Source organism: Rhinolophus ferrumequinum, chromosome 6 (assembly GCF_004115265.2).
Source record: "Rhinolophus ferrumequinum isolate MPI-CBG mRhiFer1 chromosome 6, mRhiFer1_v1.p, whole genome shotgun sequence".
NCBI lineage: Eukaryota > Metazoa > Chordata > Mammalia > Chiroptera > Rhinolophidae > Rhinolophus > Rhinolophus ferrumequinum.
Window position 1 is genome coordinate 92,883,128 of NC_046289.1, and position 23,060 is coordinate 92,906,187.

Here is a 23,060-nt window from a genome sequence, read left to right on the forward strand (position 1 = left end):
TATACAAATGATAGCTCAATAAAGCTGAAAAAAAACTATGACCGTTTTTTCAGAATATGTAAAATGTCACCTAACAAATTAATTTTTAAATGTCATTCTCATTAAACTAAATACCTTACAATCTGGCATTAAACAATAATAAGGTATTCAATATAAGAAATTTCCTGTTGGTTGAAAATTTCGGCTTAAAATGTCAATACTTTCTCTTCAACCTTAGGTATGTTGGTTAGGAAAATTTCTAAACCCTGTCATAAATCTACTTGACTTTTGCAGTGTCTAATAAAGGTATGTCACACTTTTCTTGAAAGTTGTAGTCGATAATATGCACACCATCTTTAATATTATTTTATAATATAGTTTAAATATAATGTCAATGTAAATAAGTGTTATAAGAGAAGTTCCCCTAAGATTTCTCACTAATTTTCTTTGATAGTAAAACTCATTAAATATACATCTAAATAAGAGTAAAAGAATAAATTTCATTTGAGAGAAAACCTGAGTTCCTATGAAAAATGTACCAACCTTAAATGATTACATATTGTGAGTTCAATTTCAACTACTCAGCCGTCTTTTTCCTCAATTTTTGGTTCTCTATGTTCTGTATAAGTAAGGTTGTCAGATAATAAGGCAAATGTAATATAATACCCCAATTTTCAATCCAAGCAGGGCTGCCGATATTCTCTGATGTTGAAATTACTAAGATTTTCATATCTATTTATATTCCATGGGTGATTAAAATTACTGCATGAATGTCTATTTCCAGACTATGGTTTCCAAACGTGATTTTTGGCAATGAATTCAGCCACTAAACATGAAAATGCTTTCAAAATCTGTGACAGATCAATTTAGGATGTTATACAAGAGCAAGAAAAAGTTGCAGGTGCTGGAACATAACACAGACTGGATTTGCTTCTACGGTTTGATGCATATTTTTTTCCTCATACTGGTAAAAGTTATCATTTAGTATGAGAAATATGTGATTCTTTCTGGTCCAGTCTTGTATTTGTAATAGTATGTATTCCAAAGTTTATACCCATACCTATGTATTATTATATGTCAGGCAGATTAAGTATTAAACCTATGATTTTTCTAAGTATGCCCTCCCCGGCACAGTTATCTTCAACTCTTTCCTTTTAACCTGACCTCACCCCTATAACTAATCATTTATCCATATTTCAAAGTTTTTGTTTTTTTTTTCTCAGTGAGTTATAATGGTAAGGGCTTGAATATTGACTCAAATAGTTTATCTTGAGTTCTGGCTGAATTGTTTACTGAGCGTTTACTTGGTCGCTTGCTTAAACTATTCAAATCTATTTCTTCACTTCCAAAATGGAGAAGATAATATCTACTTTGTAGTTCTGCAAGGCTGTTAAACTAGTTATCACTAATTAAAAAAAAAAAGACCAATATAAATCCTCTTACAAAAAAAGCAGTCACTCAATAATAGTTAATTCTCTTTCTCTTAACTTCTTAGCCCAGTTTCCATGTTAATCACAGCCCTTATCATTTCACTTTACCTTGTACTATATGGCACATGCTACCAGTCTTATCTTTCTCAAATACACTTCATGTCTTCATTGCTCAAAAATCTTCAGTGGGATTAACTTGCCAAATAAACTTGAAATGCTTTAGTTTGACTTTTAAGATCCATCTTAATCTGGCTTCATTTTCCTTCTATTTTAGTAAAGCTGATGCATATTTAAAATAACTTGTTCTCCCTAAATCTGCTATTTTTCTAATGTTAGTCCTCTTTAAAAAAAAAATTAACTTTTAATTTGTTTTTCTCTGATACCATGATTTTACATATATATATATATATATATATATATATATATATATATATATGCATTACAATTTCTTTTCCATCAATATAATAAGTTTTACTTGTCCCGATCCTAACAACGATCCAGATCTCAATTTTACCTATTTGTAAAACTTTTCTTATTGTAACTAGAAGTCATACCTTCCTTTCTCTAACCTCCAAAGTGATAGTTTTTAGTTTATAAGGTTTTGATTTTGATTTTTAAATTAAGTGATCTGAAGTATTTTCTATGATTTCTCTTCATTTTTTGAGTATCTTAGGTGTGCTGTACAACAAAAAAAATACAACACACCTGCAAAAAGTACCTTGAACTCAGTGAATAGCCTATGACCATTTGAAAAACTTGATTTTCTTTTCTTTAGTCAGTCTCCTTTCAGTTCAATCAGCCAATGGAGTTCTGTTACATTTACAAGACTGTTCAAGGTAACACATGTTTCTGAATCATCAGGAAAATAAAATTCCATTGTTTTCACATTATAAAACAGAAAAATTTTGTGAAATATCTTCAAAACAATGAAAAGACAATTTGCAGTGTTTTATTTAAACCAAAAAAAAATGTATTTTATTCCAATGTCTCAATCATATATCATGTTCATCAATTTAATTTTACTTTAATGGAGTTTTAATTTTGGATTTTTGATCATTTGTTTTTGAAAAGCTATGTATACAGTGCCAAGAGTGATTAAAAAAAAAAAAAAGTGCAACTGATGCTGGAGTTCACTTCTTATAAATGAGCCAAACATTTTACACATATTCATTCCACACTTGGTAAATATCATGATTTACCAATTTTTTACCAATGGTAAATAAATACCATTATTTACCAATGATATTACCACCATGATATTACCACCTGGTAAATATCATTATCATCTAAATGTACATATCCATAATGCCTATTATACATAAAAGGTCAATATATGTAACAAAAACAAAAATAAAAATTATATCTGTGTAAACCAACTATTATTCATCAAACTCACACCTAGGTTTGCTCTCTTAATATATATGACATATAATATATATATATATATATATATATATATATATATATATATATATATATATATATATATATATATTTGTTCTCTTTATACACACACATACACACAAATTTCTCACAAGAATAAATTTATTTTGTGGAACAATTTTCATTTAGTGCTAGCTTTGAAAGTCCTATGTGCTCTGTCTTTAAACTTCTTTTCTTTTTAGTAAGGAACATTCAAATTTTGGAAATACTTTCTGATTTCTATAGGACTCATTGTTTTTGTGCAATTGCTCTTGTAGTAGATTTCCATTTTTCCATGCCATACATACAATGCCATTCCAACAAAATCATGTAATTAGTTCCAGAGCAAGAGTTTATTGAGCAGTCACTTTGCAGAGAGAGCTACTTAGACACTGTAGAAGAATGCAGAAATAAATATAAATGCATAGGCTTGAGGTGCTTTCAAATTGATTTGGAGAGGGCAAAACAAACAAACAAACAAACAAGAACTTTAATCAATTCAAAAAAATTAACATGTTACAGAATCGAGTGACATTAAAAATTGACAAGAAATCTCTCCTTGACCAAACTTTAGTCAGGCTCTTCTGAACTGTCTTTTCAACTAGTCCCTGATTTTTGAGATTCCATGTTCATCTCTGCATTTTCCAATTTTAGCAAGAATCCTGTTATGGCAGTTCAACCAGAGTTCCTCATGCTTGATACCTGATCATCCTCAATATCTGACGAAGTTCCTCATTCCCTACTGTCCCCCAGGTGAGGTTGGATCACCGTGTCATGCTTAGAGCAAGAATCCCGGTTAGACTTTTGGATGAGAAAACAAGTGGAGAGATATAGAGAACAGCTGGAGTCCCAGGCACTCTTCTTAAAGGGACTGTGTACTGATGGACTCACTTGCTCTCAGTTCCAGCACTGGGGCAGCAGCTCAAAAGGCACCATGGACATACAGAGAAGAACAGAGTTATCTGGATGTAGGACGAGAGCTGGAGGGGCAGCTTTCTCCCAGACAGAAGTGATAGCAGGAAACATTGTTCCTTTGTTGAGCCATCCCCTCTCCCAATATGCAGATCAATGTGGGTACCATATCTGAGTCTCCTTCAACCTAACACTGTTTGTTTGCCCAGCCCTGGCAATTCCAAAACTCTACCCCATCCAACTTGCAGAACCACCAAAGCTGCTTCCTGTGGCTTTTTCATACAAACCTCCTGTTTTGGCTCATGCTGCAGACTTTCATAAAATTTTTCAAAGATTCACAAAACCCCAACAAGCAGCATCTGGCCTCGGTATGCCTCTTACCTCTTGCTAAGCAGCCCCAAGATTGGTGCAAGAGGCAACCAGCCTCAGTTTACAACTTAGCCTATTCCAGATACATCCAAGACCAGCAGAAATGGCAGCCATCTGCAGATCACTGTGTATCTCATACCAAGTGGCCTCAAGCAGGGCATAGGCAGTGGCTAAACTTGACCTGCAACAGAACCCCTCCCAAGAGGTCCCAGAACCAAGAGAGCTGGTGGCCATCTTCAGACCACAAGAGAGCACAACTCTACCACTTCCACAAAAGACACACTCAAAGGGCAGATTCAGCAGATAACAGAGCCCTGCTAGTGAATCTCGCTCCTTATAATCAGCTCCTGCATGAAAGCTCCACATAGGTAGTCATGGATAGTCCTCACAACAAATAAGCTGGAGGGTCAATTCCTCCCAGTAGTGTGCAGACAGCAGCAAAGGTTCAGCTACAACAGGAGGGCACACACAACCCACACAAGGGATACACCTGGAGTACCCAGCCCAAGTGACCAGGGAGACTGTGCCATGGGGCCACAGGACACCTACTAAATAAGACCATGCTACTAAGACTGGGAGGAATAACATTCCTACCTAACACATAGAAACAAACACAGGTAGGTAGTAAAAATGGATCCCAAATAAACATGTCCCAAATAAAAAACAGAACAAAACTCCAGAAAAAGAACTAAACAAAATGGAGACAACAATCTACCAGGTGGAGAGTTCAAAACGCTAGCTTTAAGGATACTCAGTGATCTCAGGGAGAACTTCAAAAAAGAGATAGGAAACAGAAATAGAGATAGAAAACACAAAAAAGAACTAATCAGAAATGAAGAATAAAGTAACTGAAATGAAGAATACATTAAAGGGAATCAACAGTAGATTAGATGAAGCAGAGGATCGAATCAGCAATTTAGAAGATATGATAGCAGAAAATACCCAATCAGAACAGCAAAAAGAATCCAATAAAATGAGGATAGTTTAAAGGGCCTCTGAGACATCAAGTGCACCAACATTTGCATCACAGGGGTACTGGAGGAGAGGAGAAAAAGCAAGGAATTGAAAACCTATTTGAAGAAATAATGATGGAAAAATTCACCAACCTGGAGAAGGAAATAGATGTACAAGGCCAGGAAGTACAGTGTCCCCAACAAGAGGAACCCAGAGAGGTCCACACAAAAACACATCATAATTAAAATGCCAAAGGTTAAACACAAAAGATAATCTTAAAAGCAGAAAGAGAAAAGCAGTTAGTTACCTACAAGGGACATCCCATAAGACTGTCAGCTGATTTCTGAACAGAAACTTTGCAGGCCTAGAAGGATTGGCAGGAAATATTCAAAGTGATGAAAAGCAAGGACCTAAAACCAATACTACATATTCTAACAAAGCTATCATTTAAAATCAAAGGAGAGCTAAAGAGCTTCCCAAACAAGAAAAAGCCGAAGGAGTTCATTACCACCAAGCTAGTATAATAAGAAATGTTAGAAGGTCTTCTATAAGAATAGAATAAGAAGTGGAAGAGGAAGAGGAAGAGGAAGAAGGAGAAGGATAAAAAATATGAGTAATAAAATAACAATGACTGCATATGTATCAACAATTACTTTCAATGTAAATGGATTGATGTTTCAATGAAAAGGCATAGGGTGGCTGAATGGATAAGAAAACAAAACCCTTACATACACTACATACAAGAAACACTTAAGGAAAGGCACACAACAACTAAAAGTAAAGTAATGGAAAATCTATGTTATGAAACTGGAAACAAACAAACAAACAAAAAACTGGGATAGTAATATTTATGTCAGACGAAATAGATTTCAAAACAAAGGCTATAAAAAGAGACAAAGAAGGACCCAGTAATCCCACTTCTGGGTATTAACCGAAGAAAACCAAAGCACATCTTCAAAGGGACATGTACATCCATCCATAAGTCCACTGCAGCATTATTTACAATAGCCAAGATATGGAAGCAACCTGGGTGTCCATCAGTGGATGAATTGATAAAGAAGAAGTGGTACATATATATAATGGAATATTACTTGGCCATTAAAAAGAATGAAAAATTGCTACAGGCAACACCATAGATGGACCTAGAGAGTATTGTGCTGAGTATTGTAAGTCAGGCAGAGAAAGACAAATGTCATATGATTTCACTTATATGTGGAATCTAGGCAACAGGATAAATGAACAAACAAAATAGAAATATGTTCATAAATACAGAGTGCATTTTGATGATTGTTGAGTTGGCGAGGGTTGGGGAGATTTGTGAAGGGAGAAGGGGATTAAAAGATACAAATTAGTTGTTACAAAATAGTCATGGGATGTAGAGTATAGTATACAGAATATAGTCACTAATATTATAATAACAATGTATGGTGCCAGATGATTAATGGATTTTTCGGGGTAATTACTTCATCAGTTATATGAATGTTGAATCTCTATATTGTATACCTGAAACTAATATAATATTACATGTCAACTGTAATTTTTTTTAATAAATAAAGAAGAAATTCTTCAAAATAATATTAAAAAATACTGTTAGGTGCTTCGCCAAAATCCCCCCTTTCCCCTGATGTTTCCTCTTGGTAATTTTCTATTCACTGACCCCCACCTCACTGCTTGGCTATAAGTCCCTACTTTTCTTTGTTGTATTTGGAGTTAAACCCCATATCTGTCCTCTACTACAAAACCCCACATAGTAGGCCCCTTTCTTTAAGTGTACTGATAGAACATGAAATAAAGAACTGAACAGATTAAAGAAAATATTAATATCTTTGGATTTAAAGAGGCAAATTTTAAAGTAGTGAGCCTTGTTAGTAATGAATTAAAACGTGACATAAAAGTTGTGGTTTTCTGTGTAGGGAAGAGAAAACTGGCTATTCAGAGGGAGATGGTCTATGAAAAGGCAGAGAGGAGTCATATGGAAACTGAAATTTAGGACATAACGCATTGATTTAGTTGAAACAGAGGGTTCAGAAGACCAAAGGTGATAAAGTTTAAAACAAGACACTGGATTAATTGGTAGTACATACTGAATGCTTGTCTAATAAGTTCCGTGTTTTAAACTACCACTGCATGCAGTGTGATTATTTAAGGTAACAATTAATAATATGCTATGTGGAAAGTGATCGACATATATCACGTCATTCTTCTGAATATAGATTCATAAGAATTCATACACACAAGTCACTCCGATTGCGAATATGTGATCAGCTGATGGTGATCGAGTCTGAGACCAAAAGTTGCTAATCTATGGACTCTCCAGTGCTTAACGGCAGCCTGGCATACAGCCTCTACGAGTGGTATTTCATAGGTAGGTAAGTACGACATAATAGTCTTCTGTATCGGTTAATAACTAGTTAATCCCATCAGATAGTCTCAGATACTTGAATACGATAAACATATCCAGAGGCTTACAAAGTATTGCAGAATAGAAACTGATAATCCTACAGTCAAAACAAACATCCAGGAGGCTATGAAGAAAGTCAGCGTTCCATCCTTGGGAGTACTGATGGGGGAGGCAGAGGGACTGAGTCCAGAGGATGGAACATGAGGCGATCTGCTGCTGAGCCATGAGAGGGCGCTGGTGTTCAGACGGCTCTGAGGTTCTGCGGAAGAGAGGCTCTACCAAGGCTGAGAAAGTTCCCTAGGATTTCTTAATTGGTGTAATGCAAGTTCATAATGATCTTAAACCTCATTGTAATCTTAAAACCTGGAAAAACTGAATATACAAACTCTGTTTTATTTTTTTTTTCAAAATTAACCATCTAGGATCATTTGTCACAGAACTGTTACACTGTATCACTCTTCCTTTCATTCCCGATTCCTTTTGCTTTCTCCTTAGTAATGTATTGAGTGCATTTGGAACTACTACTCAGGTTTACCATTACTTGCATCCCCTCCTCTCCAACGTAGAATATTTCCTATTTTTATGTTCTGTAGTATGGCCAAGGGGGCAAATTTACCACATACTGCCTTCAAATCACTGTTCGTGATTGCAGGGGTGGGTGCCACAGAACTTCCACACAGCTCCCAGTGGCTCCATCCCACTTGATATACCCACTTAGAAACTCTCCAGTGAAAAAGAAAATATTGCAAAACAAATTGAAAGTCACTGAACAAATGGGGGTGTGAAGCCCAGCGGGATGGACTGGCTGAACAGAACACTGCAGAGCTAATCAGGAAACTACACAACCTGGAAACACAAAGATAGCAGAGCCGGTAACAGTGGAGGAACTGTGGGATGAATACTTCTGATGACTTCAGCTACTTTAAACCGGTCTTCCCAGGGTTTCCTACAAGGGAGCAAACACGGTTCTTGATGTGAGCAGATATGATTTAAATTCCCAGCTGTGTTATTAGCTGCTTGTATAATCTTGGGCAAAGTAACAGAACTGTCTATAGAGCCCTAGGGGAGATAATACTGACCCACTTCACATATATAATGTGCATGTTATAATAGGTATACACCGATTAGAAGTATAAAAGTATTACTTCTTATTTCTAAGAGGTTTTTTTATTCATACTTTTACTAAATTTCATTTTAAAGCCTAAAGATTTTAACTCTATACAGGTAGATATGAATATCTACGGTGTCCCTAGTAATTTCTGGACCCAAACAAAATTGGAAATTCTCACATTTACCAAGATTAGAAACTGACATTCACTCCCTTAGACACAATAAAATACTTTTAGTAAAAACTGAACAGGGATTTGTGAATAAGTAATGAGTGTGATTTATTACAAGCGATGTTAGCCAGCATACATTTTGCATACAAAAGTACTAAACGGATTAAAAATTCAAACACAATCAAAAATATTTTCAAAAATGGCCCCTATGCCATTTTTTTTCAAAGATGAAGTCATAATATTGGTATTTAAAAGATGCATATTGATAATTAAATAGCTAATTGTTCCTGCCAGTATTTTAGGTAGTTCCACAGGAAAGCACCAGTGAGCATCAATGACTCCTCCTTCTACTTTCCCTCCCTACTCACCATTAGCACTGTCCTCACTGCCTTTCTCTAAATGCTCTGAGCGGAGGAGTCATACATTTGCTCGATGTTAAAGAAGGAAGGAAGGGATAACTTCTGTGTGACCACACTGAACAAATTATCCCTAAGATGTTCTAAAGAAAGTCAGTGATGGTAGCAACTGAGGCAGCTGCTTACTCATCTTTTTAATGTTGAAATCCCAGGGTTGTAACATGCATGACAGAAGAAAATATAATAAATGCAGATTATCATTCAGAACAGTACATGCACAATGCAATAAGGGTAACCCTATCATACCCATCAGAGTCATTTGTTTAGTTTAAAAAAGTATGGATTGCCTTTATAATCTTTTCAATGATTCTGATTTCACAGGAACTGATTATGGAGGAGTCTATCAAAGGAAAAAAATGCAACCATTGATTAATAATATGTAGTTAAGAAAGAGATAATCATCACCACTAGTTTCACAATAAAATGACCACCATTTCTCAAAGCTGTGAGAGTCGTAATCATTTCAGAAAAAAATAGCAACACAAGGGACAATTACAAGGTGAAAAGGTCCTCAGGAAATGACAACATAAAATGTGAGCCTTGCTGAAAGGTACTGATTAGCTACAAAAGTAGAGTGAAAATACATCAAGAGAAAAATAGAAAAATGGAGACAGAAAAAGTACCAACACTATCAATACCTGCTGAGGTTATTAGCCTCTGACAATTTGCCAAATAATAAAAAAAAAAGCCACTTCCACAATGATGCCATCTGTATCATTCAGGGATTAAGGAGTGGTTGTAAGCATGAACCCACAAAAAAGACTACCTGGCTTCAAACCCTGCCCTATCATTTACTAGTTGCGTGATGTTGGAAAGTGCCTTACTCTCCTCATCTGCAAAATGGGGGCATTTATACCTATTCCACTGGGGTTTTATGAGGATTAAACAAAAGATAGTACATATGGCCCATGGTAAGCATTCAACAATGTTATCTTTTAATATATGTACAACGAACTGAAAATAACAACACAAATATGACCCGAGCATACATCCCTATGAGTGCTATTCTTCAAAGTCATCTCCAGAGGGCACAACTCTGTCATTTCTGAGAGTATTGTTAGAATCCCTTTTTAGGAGCTGGTTACCATACAACCTCAGGAAACATTAAAGAAACAGTCATTTCAAGATTTGGTAGACCAAAGTGATTCTGCAGTCGGTGTACTTTCTTCAATTCATGAGCAGATACTTTGAGACCAAGACAGAGTGAGGTGAGTACTGTTGTCCCCACTGCTGTTTTTCCCACCCCATGCTGCCATTTGAGGGAAAGGAAGGAGGTTGGAAGTGGAAGCTAAGGATGTTTTGACTCTATTGTGCATTTGAATGTTTGTGGCCCGGACACCAGACTAGCTCACTGTTTCCGTGTCTCATCGTTGTCTAGCAGGCAACGCAACTCCTTTCTATTGCTCTGTTTTTTGATGGAGAAAAATATTAGAAGTTGCTCTAAATCATACCATTTAATAAATCAATAAAGGTGTTCAATTGTTTTAGAAACTTTTGCAGCAGAAAACATTTCTTTGTCCAAAGGTCATCATGTGCTCATAATTTTCATTAATGCATCTGTACTTTAAACATTGTTGTGCCAGGGTACATACATGCTATGTATTATAGGGCATACTCAGGCCCTCTGTAGAATAGATAGGACAACTGTGACAGGCATAGATCTCACTCGCTATCTTTCTGGACTGAAGGTGTGTGTATATATACGCAGGCTCCTTGTCTATTTCCAAACCAGTCTGTACTTAGGGCTGGCTCAGACACAGTAGGACCTCCAACATCAGGGAAAATGATAATATGTGGATGTGAAAAGCTTTCTGCTCAGTAAGTCACACTTTTGACCAGTCAACAAATCCACTCTGCTTGTTTTTCCTATCCTCAATGTCTAGTTATGGAGAAACCACCAACTAGAGAATAAGTCATAGCAAACCGTACGTTCATATTTTCCTTTCTTTCTTATCCTGAGGACTCATCCCTAGATGCTTTGAGGAGTCTGTTGTTTGGGTTTTGTTACCGTTGTTACCATTCTTCCCTTAGGTATTCCCAGAATGCTACTTGAAATTATAGTGGATGTGGAGACACGAACCATAAGAAGTAGTGGTACAAATGATTCCTTAGTTAGAATTTCTTCCCTAAATCTAGCCTGAAATGAAATACCAGACACCATTTTCCATGCTAAGAGTAGTAAAGTAGATTGAATCCTCATATAATTTCTTAGTGGCACGAACTCAACTCTTTCACACCCTGTTCCAAATCCTCTTAAAAATGTATAGGTTTGTGATTTGACTTCTGTCTTTGAAGTTGTATCAGAAGTTGTAACAGAAAAATGGAGTCTATACAAACCCACAGATAAGTTCGTATTACAAAGGGGAGGGGAACCCAGTATATTAACAGCTTATTAGTAAAATCCAGGAAAATACATGAGAATGAACTATGGAAGGTGGAGGTAGGTAGACACAACTTTCAAATATTTGTCTCCTCTAATTTAAAAAAAAAAAAAATTCTGTTGCTCCCCTATAATTGCTGCCTTCATTTTTCACATCCATTCAGTATTTTAACCCCCTGAAACCTGGTTTCTGAACAAATCACTCTCCTGGTTCTACTCTCTCAAAAATCACTAATTGCCAAATGCAATGGCCTTTTCTCTAATATCACTCGTCTTCATCTTTCTGCTTCATTTGACCCGTATTCTCCCTATTCTCTCTCCTTCCTTGAATTGCTATTCTTCCCCCTGCCAATTTTTTTTTTTTTTTTGCGTGTGGCATTATAAATCCTGATTTTTTACTGACTTTTTAATAAATATTCTTATTTGGTTGTAAGATTTGTGTCCTCTTTTCCCTATAACTATTCACGTTTCTCAAGGCCAGTCCTAGATCTTTCATTCCTCATGATCTGTATGCTCTCGCTCATATCGCAAATTTTATTTCTCTTTACGATCTCGACCCTCTTCTTATACTGCTAACTCCCAAACCTACTGACTGGTCAGGCTTCATCAACTGACAGGAAGTGTTTTGCTTTTTACCCTTTCACTTTTCCTTCTGCAGCCAAGAAAACCATGAGCCAATGATTTATTCATGCCAAAAAGAGTGTCTCTTGCTCTGACAGATACCACCTACGAGGCTGCCTAATCCTGACCTGGATTCTCTTACTATGGACAAAACTTCTTGTACAGGTTTCAGATCTTGGTAGCCTGATGTCCATTATTTTCATACCCCGACTGACCTTTTTCATTTAGTTTAATTCTATCTTTCAAACCTTTATTTTTGCCTGCTTGGAACCCTGACTTAGATCCCGTTTTGTTTTGATACTCAGGAGAGCCCTATTTCTAGACCCCTGCTCTTTAGACTCGGGCTCAACATAATCCAGTATCTTCTTTATTGGACAGGACATGGGAGCAGTGGTAAGAGGACCTCAAGAGAAAGGAAATAAAGTGAAAGATTGGTACCACATTGTTCCTTAATGACCTTTGTTACTTGCATCTCCAACTTGGAATATTGTGCAATTCAACAACTTTTCAATTCGATATTCTTTTCAATTCTTCTCTAAATGGAACTTACCCTTCAACAGAAAGGCACAAACAATTTACAAAGCTATTTTCCCCCTTACACAGGAAAACTCCTTTTCACTGTGTGCACTCTCACGCCTTCCATCCCCACCTTACTCCTTTGCTAGGAGATGCTTTAGTGGCATCCACCCAACCCTTTGACCTTGCTTGGCCATATCAGACTCGCTTTTTCTAAGGATACTGAAATCAAGAGTCTAAGATGCTAAACAGCATTTGCTAAGTTCTTAAACTGAGGATACAAACACTCCAGAGTTTGGGTGTGAGTTGTAATCCTCCTGTATGTGCAGAAAAGGAAACAAAGTTGTTCCCAGGACAAAGGAGAGTGATACAGGTGCACAGAGAAAATTCCAAGTGAAGGAATCAGTAGCCTCTGAGAGAAAAAAGAGCAAGACAGAACAAGGCCACCTTGGTTCTTATCTCTTGATGTGTAAATGTGACTCGTGATCTTACTATAAGGTAGTCTCCCTCCTCTCAGTACAGGGCTTCTTTCTGCCATAGCTGGCTGCGTGGATTTCTGGTACGTAGTGGCATCCAGGGCTCCCAACCCTGACTTATCATTCAAACAAAAAATCATATTTTTATCTTGTGTGTGTGTGAAGTCTTCTTGAATTATTCCTTATTGATTTCAAAGTCTCAAAAACCCCGTTGCAAAGAGACCTTGAGTCACAAGTCTGTACTAATGATATAGAGTTATACATTCTCTACATCTGTCTGTTGGTCATATTTCTCCCCCCAAGATCGGAAGCTCTTGTGACTGGCCTCAAGTCTTCATTTTTTTCTTTATTTCACAATATATACAGCATGGTGCTAGCAAACAGTTGGTGTTTCACAATAGCTTTAATTACCACTGTATTCATTTTGATCCATGAAATGGAAACGCAAATGTTATATAAATTTTGCATAGAGAAACCTATGTGTAAACATACTGGCTTGTTGACCTCTAAAATAGAGGAGGTATTGTGCAAATAAATTTTAACATCCCCAAACTGATACATAATGACTAGAAAAATATTCAATAATACCTTGTCTGTGAGTATGTTTCTTAGGGTAACCTTACCAATTTCTGTGACTTTAAATGGCATATGGAAATACTTTTTTCAACCAGTAAAGAGTCTATTTTTTGTCAGACTGTAGTGGGTTTTTAAAAAAAAAAAAAAAAAAAAAAAAAAAAAAAAAAAACTGCTGTCTAGGAATGTGTTCAGACAATGAAATAAATGAAAAATAAAATGTTGCACAAATAACTGCAAAGGACTTAACTTCCCTTTTGGAAAAAAAAAAAAAAACACAAAAAAACACAAAACAATCTTTGGAGAGTAGAGCAGCCCTACTCACCCCTGCAGCTGTAGAAATGAGCAGGCAAAGCTCTGCCCTACTTTGCAGTCCTTGGGACTCAGGATGAAGAAAAGGGTGGAGTGAGGGAGGGATTTCCCAGAGAGCTGTGAATAAAAATTGTAGCCACAATTTTTTGGAATACAATGCACATTACAGGCTAAGTGATTACCTGCTAAGTGATTGCAGAGACAGGAAACAATCTCACCCTTTTATATAACTGTTCATGCATGTTCTCAAGATAAACAATAACTAGTCCTTAAGTAAGAGGACTGGACAACACCATGTGTCACACATAGGTCCTCTTAAATTCACTTGGTATTTGGGGTGACTGTTCTTGTTAGCTTGTTGGCTTTATCCAAAGGAAAAATTAATGTATCTTTCTGACAGAGGGTAATTTTGATGCTAGTCACCCACCAAAGTTAGGCTCCTATCCACTCATAGAAACCAGAAGACAGGGTGCCATTTCCTTGATTATATTCCAAAGCGTTCATTCCCCAAGCACTTCAATGCCTAAGGGTAGAGATTCCAACACAATCCCCTCATATACAAACAACAATTTAAGAATTAAGTGAAAGGACTTTAGAAAGATAAGAAGAGGCCATTTAACTGTTTAGAAATAAACTTTCTAGCTCTTCCAGAGGAAACAATGTAGACCGCTCCTTCAATATGCTCATACAGTAGAGAAGTCTCACAGAATGGAGGACTGGCTTTTGGGAGCGGGAAATAGGACTTTCTCTAGACCCTCTCCATTGCCCCTCCCCTTTTTTAAATCCTTGAACTTCAGCATTGAGGTAATTGATCAACTAACTACTCTCAACTTAAGACTGTCGAAGGAAGGAAGGAAAGAAGGAAGGAAGGAAGGAAGGAAGGAAGGAAGGAAGGAAGGAAGGAAGGAAGGAAGGAAGGAAGGAAGGAAGGAAGGAAGAAAGAAAGAAAGAAAGAAAGAAAGAAAGAAAGAAAGAAAGAAAGAAAGAAAGAAAGAAAGAAAGAAAGAAAGAAAGAAAGAAAGAAAGAATAAACTGTCCCTAAGAGCAAATACAAGTGAAAAATAAGAGGCTTAATTCTCCCTGTTGAAAATGGGGGGAAGAGGCCTCTCACTCCCTTCACTTGTATTTTAAGTCTTTCTGTCTCTTTGAAATGCATGTAATGCTTTTTAAAAGCTAGATAAGCTTCTTGCCAGTTTTACAATCCAGCAATGTATTTCTTAAGGGCTGGGGAATGAACACTTTGGAATATAATCAAGGAAATGGCACCCTGTCTTCTGGTTTCTATGAGTGGATAGGAGCCTAACTTTGGTGGGTGCCTAGCATCAAAATTACCTTCTGTCAGAAAGATACATTATTTTTTCCTTTGGATAAAGCCAGCGAGCTAACAAGAACAGTCACCCCAAATACCAAGTGAATTTAAGAGGACCTATGTGTGACACATGGTGTTGTCAAGTCCTCTTACTTAAGGACTAGTTATTGTTTATCTTGAGAACATGCATGAACAGTTATATAAAAGGGTGAGATTGTTTCCTGTCTCTGCAATCACTTAGCAGGTAATCACTTAGCCTGTAATGTGCATTGTATTCCGGTTTAATGCTTATTCAGTGATAAAACTGTTTTCTTTCCCTTCTACTTGTGTGATGTAAAGTAATTAAACAAGGAGGACCTTAGACTGAGGTGGCTGCAGTGCCTTGATAGCAACCAAAACCTAGACTAGAGTAAATGCACAGGAATCCGAGGAAATGAAACCTAAAAATGACCAATCACAAACAGGCAACTGGGCTTTCCCCAATAAAACAACCACTTAAAAACTATCGTCAATCCAATAATTTCCTTGCTTTGCTTTCCTATCTTCTCTCTAAAAGACTGTTCCCTGACTCCTTTTGGGAGCGTTCCTAATCACTTTGAATTTGGCACTGACTGATTTGAATGGATGTATGTGCAAGTAAACTCTGGAAAAATTTAATGTGCTTCAGTTTATCTTCTAACCATCCGAGTTTTTCTGGGTTAAGAAAATATTTTATTTCTAATTATGTTTCCCCAATGTCAGCTCTTGGCTTCTGGGACACCGATTTCTCCTAGATTTTCTCCTAGATTTCTGCCAGTTTCTTTTCAGTGTCCTTGGTTGAATTACCTTTCCTGCCTCAGAATAGACCAGATTTTTCAAAGTCTGGTCCCTTTCTACTTTTTCAAACCTATTCCTTGCCATTTCTAGTCCTACCACCCCACACCCAGTCAACCCTTGCATGCTTTAAAATCCAACATATTACTAGAGACAGAATGTTAGCTTGGATTCTAGGCTTTTAAGGTGCTGGTTGTTTTCTGGCTCGAGTCATCTCCTCCTCTGGGATGATCGCTGTTAAGCTTTTCCTGACCAGACTCTGAAAACAGTTGATTAATTATTCCCTTTACAGCAGACTCTGCTCAGACTTCATGCTACACAAACACACTTCTGATTGTAACTGTATATCGTGTAGATTTGCTGAAGGGAGAAATGGCACCACTCTGCTCCAGAATTCCTGTTCACGTGACAGTGATTTCTCATTATAAAATTGGGGGGAATTGTTTTTGCCATACTTTTTATAAATCAATTTCTGTAAGTGAGTGTGAAACAGCTTCTAAGAAGAGTGATGATCCATTCAGAGTAAATCTGAATTTTTATTTATTGATTTTTTAAATTGAAATTTAGTGGGGAGACAATGGTAATTTTACTAACCATTGTAATTCTGAATTTTTGAGGCTGTGAAGGCCATATCCAAGGTAATGGCAGCCTTTGGGACTCTATGGATGCCATCTACTTGGACTTCTCTGATTATATGTCAACCTCACCTGATTTGGAACATCTATTGAAATTGCACTCGTTCTCGTCACAGGTATGCATGTAAATATAACACACTAATCGAGACAAGTCATTTCTCTGATCTTGGTTTTGTCAATTATGAAATGTCAGGTTTGACCTTAATTATCTCTACATGTCATCTCCACAGCAAAGGATACGATTCTAAAAATGTTTTCCTAATTTGCAATGACAATATCAGCAAATACTGGAAATCCCCAGGTATGTAAAAATTAGTGTCAGACATTCTGTTTTCTTCGTTGTGAACTGCTAGGACTATACACTCCCTTCTACCTGGGTATCTCACACACCTGATATAAGCAGCTGAGGGGCATTAGATAAAATTTTATATTTATTTATGTATTTGTTTATTTATTTATTCTTTTCCCTCAAGCAACATTTCTGGATATATTTTCAGCATAAAAATAAATAAAGTTTATTTCTTTTCTTATTTTCCATTAATATTACTTTTTTCCCCTTTCTTATTTTCACATGCATCACCCAAAGGCTGGAAGGATTTTGTTTGTTTTTGTTTGTTTTGGAAGTTTTCACAAGACTGCTTGCACCATGTTTGTGAGCCAAATATTTGCATATCAGCTGCAAGAGAGTGACCTTAAACTAAATTCCTCTAAATTTTGAGAATATCAGTCTTTTAATCTTGAGATCTGATGAAAGCAGCAGATAGAGCATTTGTCTAAATGAATGAGTGAATCAATGAATGACTGAATTAATGAGTAAATAAGTAAAAAAATAGATAAATAGATAAAAAAGTAAATACTACATACATTGTTAGTTTAGGGTGACACTGAGGAAAGAAAAATGACATAGTTAAATATTAAAAGAAAAGACAAAGAAAAAATGAAGCTTAAAAATTATTAACTTTTATCATTCTATGAAGCGAGTTATCCGCCATTAATGTGATGGGAACTTAAGCCATAGTCCTTTATAATGCATACCTAATTTTTGCTGATATCTCATGCTGACCCACATCAGAATGTTTATTATAACACAGATTCATGCAACTAGGCCTTTGAGTACTAGCCAAATTTCAGCAAAAGCTTTGTTCATTCAACAAATATCTTTGAGTGGAAGATACAGTGATGAACAAAATAAATACAGATCCTGCCTCAAAAAGCCCAGTGGACATTCAAGACAAACAGTTCCAAGAGTCCAGACTGAGCTGTACACAACATATGATGCTTCTTGGCCATAAGAAGTCCAGAGCCAAGATCTGTGAGGCTCCTGGGAACAGGAAGAGCAGCCATGCCTGGTGACGTAGCTGAGCCTATATTTCCACTCAAATTTGTTCTCCAGAGGCATACATATTTCTTGACAAACAAAAAATATTTAAGGAAAAACATCCGATGAGTGAGATTTCTGAATTTAAACAAAAAGCACACAAGTCTGTTACTATCTGAATGAAATAAAGATCACATTTATAGAAATGCAAAGGTTCAGGAGCATTGAATAATGTGAGTTTGGAGGTCTCATTACTCTTATTTCTTCATCAGTCAAGGAAATTCTGGAGGGGAGTATCAAATCAGCCCAGTGTTTTCTATAAAGCTTTTATAGCTAAAAGAGAAGCAAGACTTCCTAAGTCTTAAAAACTAAAGCATTTGTTAGATCAACTTTAAATTGCTAGCTAAATAGACCAGATAATAAAAAGAATTGCAACAAGAGATACAAATAGCTAGCTGTGTCAAAAATCTTTGTTCTCCAAGATTGACAGGGTTGAAGAAAAAAGCTACTTTAGAGTTGCTTTAATTGCAGAATCTAAAGTATTCATTCCTTCTACATCCTTGAGAATTTGTGTATGTGTTGCAATAATGTAACTTACTTCTAAATAATACTGCTATAACTTCCAGATCAAAATCTCTATTTATTTTATATTTTTCAGAATTTTCTTTGTTTTGTTATTTTATTTTTTTAATTGTGATTCTTTGATTTTTTTTTTTATTATTAGTTTCAGGAGTACAAAACAATGCAATAGTTAGACATTTATACCCCTCACAAAGTGATAACTCCCTCTCCCTCAATCTACTACTCCTCTAACATTGTATATAGCTGTTACATTTTCACTGTCTATTCCTTATGCTGTACTCCACATCCTGTGACCATATATATATATGAATAATAATGAATGTCAACTATAATAATGAATATATATATATATATGTATATATATATATATTCATTATTATAGTTGACATTCATTATTATTCAGCTTCAGCTTCAGGTGTACAGTGCAGTGGTCAGGCACCTACACTGTCCATGAAGTGGTCTCCCTGATAAGACAAGTGTCCACTGGATACCCTACAAAATCTTTACAGCATGGATAATTTTCTAGAAGCATACAACCTTCCAAGGCTAACTCAAGAAAAAATGGAAAATCTGAACAGACTGATTACTACCAGGGAAATTGAATCAGTAATCAACACGCTCCCAACAAACAAAAGCCCTGAACCAGATGGCTTTACAGGTGAATTTTACAAAATATTCAAAAAAGAATTATCACCTATTCTCCTCAAACTAGTCTAAAAAATCCAGAAGGAAGGAAGGCTCCCAAGCTCTTTTTATGAGACAACTATCACTCTGCTCCCAAAATCACACAAAGTCATTACAAACAAACAAACAAACAAACAAACAAAAACTACAGGTCGATATCCCTAATGAACATAGATGCAAAAATCCTCAACAAAATATTAGCAAACAGAATTCAGCAATACATTAAAAAAATCGTACACCACGATCAAGTAGCAGTCATTCCCAGTATGCAAGGTTGGTTCAATATCTGCAAATCAATTAATGTGATACACCACATTAACAAAATGAAAAATAAAAATCATATGATCATATCAATAGATGCAGAAAAACCATTTGACAAAATCCAGCAGCCATTTATGATAAAAACTCTTTAACTTTTTAAAGTAAAATATAATCACATATTTGATGCATAATATATTTACCATTTAAAATTTAAAACACTATAGGTAATAGTTATTTCTTTTAGATTGCGAATGTGTGGGGGGCAGGCAGAAAAAGGTAGATTTATTGAAGCAAATTTCCTGTGAAGCCCCTCATTTGTACAGTCCCATTCTAAGGCCTTATCTCTAGTTTTTGACTTACGTTATACAGTAGTCTCTCCTTATCTAAAGTTTTGCTTTCCAAGTTTCAGTTATGCGTGGTCAATTGCAGTCTAAAAATATTAAAAGGTAAATTCCAAGTATTTTGGGAGAAAGAGACCACGCTCACATAACTTTTATCACAGTATATTGTTATAATTATTCTATTTTATTATTATTGTTATCAATCTCTTAATGTACTTATTTTATAAATTCAACTTTATCGTAGGTATGTATGCATAAAAAAAGAGTATATATAGTGTTTCAGGCATCTGCTGGGGGTCTTGGAACATATATCCTGAAGATAAGGGGGGACAACTGTATTCTATTTCTGTTGGAGCATTTCCCCCTCTCCCTCAAAATTATACAAGCTTCAGAAGTCAATAAAATGTGAATGTGCTACTGTTAATTAATTAACATTTTACTTCTATATGATCTTCAACTACTTGTCCATCTTTAGTAGTGAGATTATCCTGTGATTTATGCCCGAACAGGAAGTGAGAAAATGTGCTTACAACCAGACTAATCATACTGGTTTACTATGGACTGAAGGTTTTCCAGGAAAATGAGACATTCAATGCCAACCAACACCAGGCCAGTTGGTCACTAGAACTTCAATTTGGACAGTGGTTTAAGAAAAAGTAGGAGGAAAAATAAATCTGTTTAATCATGTTCTCCAAAGACGAAATTGCTTGTTTACCTGCCTTTCTCTGACCTTCTCTTTTCCCTCCGTGGAAATGAAAATACAAACTCATAACTTCTTCCATCATAAAGATAATTAATGTCACAGAAAGAAAACTTTATATGTAAAATATATATATATATGTTTGTTAGCATCTGACATTATTTTTCTAATTGTTTTCACATCTGTTCATTCATTTCTGCTTTTAAATAATCCATCATGGTAGGAATCAATATGTTTTATTTGCTTTTTAAGGCAACTAAGCTCCTGAGGTTTCGAATGACCAACTGAAGGACCGCAGTTTGTTAAAGACTGGACCGGAATCAAATTCATGAATTAGAACACAACAGATCAGAAAGAAGCATGTGAAACATCTTCAAAAATGTCCCAAACTGTAAATATTTACCGATTAGAATCTGTCTTTGAAGTTAATATTAACTGTACTAACAATTTAACCAAATCAGAAAGCATATCATATAGAAATATTATTGGATTATAAACTATAAAAAAGTCTTTATCCCAGACCAAGACAAATCTGAGAAGATACACCTGGCATAGAATGCAAAGAATACATAATGTTTCCGTTCGTATACTCTAGTATGTATGCTTTCCTATTTATAGTTAGTGGTTCCCTTTAAAATCATTACAGTTTAATCTGAGAATTTAATAGCTACATAATTATTAAAATGTTTGGATTTATTTCCATAGTTACAGTGTAAGTGGCCAACTCAGACAAAAATATATTATGATTATGAATTATGCTTAAAATTACAATTGATAAAAAGATTTTAAATGAAATATTATTGACTACAAATTTAATACTATGTGTTAATGAATTAAAATAAAACTATTTCTGACATGCCTAGATATTAATATATTTCAACATAAATCTCAGACTTAAACAAGTAAAAATCCTAACAAAATAAGCTTGGTGCAGAATTTTTAAGAATGTTTTAAATGATTTATATCAGTTTTGAAAATAAGTTCCCAAAGTATAGTTATATCCCAAAGTGTACTTGTATATCTATTTCTCCATAGTGTTCTGTACCAAATCAAAAAATAATGAATCACATGACAATATTTATGTCTATAATGCATTTACATTTCTGATTTTATGGTAAGTACCATAAATAACATTAAATGTGCTGGAAAGCAATAATTTTTAATCTCTTAGCCTAAGTAAATAACAACTTATTAGAGAATCACATTATTCCATATAAACGTGATTCTTGAAAACAATGAAAACCATCAAACAATTTAAAAATGTACATTATGATCTCAGCACAATAAACATAACCGAATTATGAACTATGTACATATTAATAATTCACTTATTATATATTATGGGGTGAGCAATGCACATTTAGAAGATTTTTTATTGATAAAGTATAAGAATTGAGAATGAGTTCAAATACATTGAATCAGGCAGACCTGGGTCCTAGTCCAATTCTACTAACTATTGCTTGTGAGAGCTTAGGTAAGTGTTTTAACCTTCTTCAGTCTCATTTTACTAATTTATATTATGTGGAAAAAATGTATTATTAGAAGGCTTGTTATGGCAATTATAAAAACTATGCATATAAATATTTTTTTCTAGCACATAAGTACTTTATAAATGATAGCTATTATTAAACTATCATTATTATTGCCATTTACAGCTGAGAAAATTGAGGATCAGAGAGTGTAAGGGATTTTCTTAAGAGTACATAGTTCTTAAGTAGTAAAAGTATGTCTTGAACTCTGGTTCTCAGATGTTATAGTACATGCAATTTATAGGGAATCATATTGCTCCAAAAATTCCCTGTGTACAACACAAACTTCATCTTTTCCATTGTTTCCCCTAGTTACATAAGTCCACATCACTTTTTCTTGATTTTGAATCTGTGTATGGTACGTAGTTTGTAAGATACAATTAAATTATTTCCAGCTTTGTAGGTAGTTGCTTCTGCAATAAAACTGCAAATTTCCTGAGGGAGAAATAACCGATATCTATACACAACTGTACTTATGTACTCAACAAGTAACTTTATATTTCATTACAGAAAAAAGTTCTCTCTTTCAACGAGTAGATAGGGTCAACAAGAATTCATTCAATGGGACCTCTGCCTGTCCAGGAATGCTTCCCTCTCCAGACAAGAAAGAATACCAGGTAATATTAGAAATCTTGTTCTTGAAAATAATTCCAGAGTTCATGAACAACACATAAGGGAAATTTGCAGAAAAACATATTACAGTCAAATATGCAGAAGATAAAGGTCACAGATAAGAAAAGAAAGAAGGAAGTATCTATCTTAAAGAATGGCATAAAGAAGGACCACAGCAGAAGAAGGAGGAACGGGGGGGTGGGGGTTGGGGGGGACGGGACTGACAGACAGTGTT

The 23,060-nt window shown here is 35.4% G+C and overlaps 1 protein-coding gene across 1 annotated transcript in view; it reads right to left on the reverse strand.

Annotated features, from left to right (window-relative positions):
• MDGA2 (MAM domain containing glycosylphosphatidylinositol anchor 2) overlaps positions 1-23,060 on the reverse strand; it is an 806,109-nt gene that overhangs the window by 533,276 nt on the left and 249,773 nt on the right. The gene's annotated exons all lie outside the window — the stretch shown is intronic.